Source organism: Gossypium hirsutum, chromosome D06, assembly GCF_007990345.1.
Source record: "Gossypium hirsutum isolate 1008001.06 chromosome D06, Gossypium_hirsutum_v2.1, whole genome shotgun sequence".
Lineage (NCBI taxonomy): Eukaryota > Viridiplantae > Streptophyta > Magnoliopsida > Malvales > Malvaceae > Gossypium > Gossypium hirsutum.
Genome location: NC_053442.1, coordinates 47929417 through 47932575, shown reverse-complemented (window position 1 = coordinate 47932575; position 3159 = coordinate 47929417). Strand labels below are relative to the sequence as shown.

The following is a 3159-nucleotide window of genomic DNA, read 5'->3' as shown; positions in this document are numbered from 1 at the left end:
TTGAACCACTTTACTCCAATATTCTTAGATTACATTTTTATTACAATACAAGTTCAAACTTAAACACCCACAAATGGTAGAAACATGAATTTGTTGATCACACTCCATAACTGACGATAAGATTGGTACAAATTCATTAGGGGGATGATAATGGTGCCGATTTCCAACATATGTAAGAAATGTTGAGTTGTTTCTTGGCTCACATTAAGGCTCACTTGCACTATTGATGGAATTGTTTTCAAAACCGAATTTTTACTACCTATTTCTCCCACCACCACTCTGCAAATCAATTAAAAAAGAAACTAATTATATATATGAAGAATATAAATATATTAGGGACCATATAGGGCAGGATAAGATTATATGATATATATCTAAACATGAGACAACTATTTCAGCAAGGCAGATAAGGTAAAACAATAAATTCATCCATAATGTTAATAAAGGAGGTAGATCAAAACATTAGTAGCACATGAACTTTTTTAAGTGGAATGGAGATAAGGGCAAATGATTTGAGCTAAGAAAGAAAGAGAGCAGAGAACTTATTTGAGCTAAGATTTGACAATAGTTGATAGTATAGGAAACATTAAACATGGTGTAAACTTTAAACATTAAACATAAATTTGTGGTAGTAAAAAGATGCACGGGAAGATATTAATTGTTCGATTGTTTTAGCCTTAGATCCAACAAACATCTAAAGATCACAAAGGACTTGTTTAGTCTTAGATCAGACAAACATACTTACAATTACAGAACACATACATAATAACTTAATCCTTGCAGCAAACTGAGAAGCCCTGTGAAATAAAGAAACAGAAAAATAGTATGTTATGAAAACTTGAAAAGTAACTAAAAATAGTAAATTTGCACTTCATGCCAAATTCCAAGATAAAATATATATGCCAACCATCACCCCGAATAAAAAAAATCCATTCGATGACATCTTTAGCACATTGATGCAAAACACTATGAAGCATGGTTTCTTAACATGGATTGAAAATTTATTTTGTGCAGTGTGCATGTCATGGTAATATCTTATAGGATAAAGCTTATGTTAGAGATGAAAGCATATAGTTTTATCCTCATTGCTCTGAAACATCTAACTTTTTGATATTAGCATCTTTGAAGACAAAGCTTAATCAACTGAAGCACAAACAAAGTGAGCCAACGATATATGCCAACCACATAATAATCGAAATTTGAATCTGCCTAGATACTAAATAAGAATTATCTCCTTTTACAATTATAAATAACTTAATAGTCCATCAAATGTTAGTAAAAGATGAAACCACCAGCTCGAGAAAAAGGATTCGTTAAAGACTTAAACATAAACCATAGGCAGCTCAGCAAAAACCCCATTATCGGAGAGTTGATGGAAAATCCAACAAAGAAAACCCCATGATATTAAACTGATATAGAAGAAATTAAAAAAAAAACCCAACGCATCATAAACAAATAAACAACAAAGAAAACCACAAAATTTTCACAAACACAACAAAATCTTCTCTTTGATTGATGAAATAAAAGATTTATATTAATGCAAAAAGCATACAATTTGGTAAAAGAGTATCGTACAAATTAAGAATTGGAAGATTAGATCTATACTTTTTTTTCAATGCATCAAGATCTTGTGTATATAGCTTTGATAAAAAATTAATTATCACCTCTACTTTTAGACTATCTGTGAGTAAATCAATCTTGTTATTAGCTTCTTCTTCTTTTTTGGCTTTGTAGGGTAGAACTGCAGAAAAAGGCTTTGTTGCAAAAAGCATACAATTTGATAAAAGAGTATCGAACAAACTAAGAACTGGAAGATTAGATCTATAAACCAAAACGCTTTTTTTCAATGCATCAAGATCTGGTATATATAGGTTTGATAAAAAATTAATTATCACCTCTGCTTTTGGACTATCTGTGAGTAAATCAATCTTGTTATTAGCTTCTTCTTTTTTTTGGCTTTGTAGGGTAGAACTGCAGAATAAGGCTTTGTTGCAATGTCTTTTAGTATTCTTTGCCACTTTGCAAATAGAAAAGTTTAAAAGGATATGCCAAGAAATACTTCAAGTAAAGACCACAGTGGAAGTTGGGAAGTGTTTGCGGATCAAGTAAGGCATGTGGAAGAAGGGTAAGTTTTTTCATTCTACTACAAATAGAATGGAATCTCAGCGCTCTTCCTGGAAAGCCAAATTACTTGAACAAGGTGAAAAGCTTACCTTGAGCTTGCCAATGTATCAGTTTTTATGTTTCCAATCCCCAAAGAACATATGTAACGAAAGAGATCTACTAATGTGCAAGTTTTGGCGGGTTTGAGAATCAAGGGTGGAAGAAAGTATATTACATAAATTAGGACGATGTAATCAAGCATAATGTCACTTTGAAAAGTAATAATATATGGAAAACACCAAGCTTAGGAATGGCGACAAATTCAGAACTAGTTCGCAATGAACTGCCCAAATTGGAGATGCAGAGATGGTAGGAATAAAAGTTGTTCTTTGAAGGAGCCGCAAAATAGTAATGGAAGATTTCTATGTGAAATCAACCTACTTCCATGAACTGAGTAATCATAATGATGGGAATATTAATTTGTTAGTGTGTTTGGAAGTTAGTTAGCTTGCAGTTAAGATACCAGTTAATGCAGCAGTTAGTTTGTAGGTTGTTAAAGAAGTCGTTCTCATTTACTGTTATAAATACTTGTATTAGATCATCAATATTTTTTCAATGAAGTTTAATATGCTTCTTTAGTTTATCAGTTCTTTGTTATACTTTAACATGGTATCAGAGTAACGGGCAAAGCCCGCATCGACCTTTTATATAATAAGGGTCTGTTTGATTGAAGGAATTGATTTTCCGGAAAATCATTTCCAACTTTTCCAGCGTTTGATTGGCGGAAAACATTTTCCATTTGGAAAATGAACTCCAAAACAAGGGAAAATGGGTTACATTTTAGGGAAAATGTCTTACCCTTTCAATTTCCGTAAGACATTTTCCGTGCTCTCTTCTTTATCGCCTCCTTCATTCCTTCCTTCATTTCCAGTAGAAAATTGCTTCTGTTTATCGATTTTTTAGTAACTTGTTTTTTTAATTATTCAATACTTGTTTTTTAACACAATTACAAATAATTTATTTGATATTAATTTTTTTCAATTTATAACGATTAAT

General features: G+C 31.6%; 1 long non-coding RNA gene across 2 annotated transcripts; it reads right to left on the bottom strand.

Moving 5' to 3' along the window:
* On the bottom strand, nucleotides 1–2574 carry LOC121218289 (uncharacterized). 2 transcript variants are annotated; one of them, XR_005914495.1, is made up of 3 exons: nucleotides 1665–2574; nucleotides 746–797; nucleotides 1–279 (listed from the first exon to the last, which is right to left on the bottom strand). It is a non-coding gene; the product is annotated as an uncharacterized lncRNA (long non-coding RNA). The 2 variants fall into 2 exon arrangements; XR_005914496.1 differs by having other exon boundaries at nucleotides 2214–2574.
* Between the last annotated feature and the right edge of the window lie 585 nt (nucleotides 2575–3159).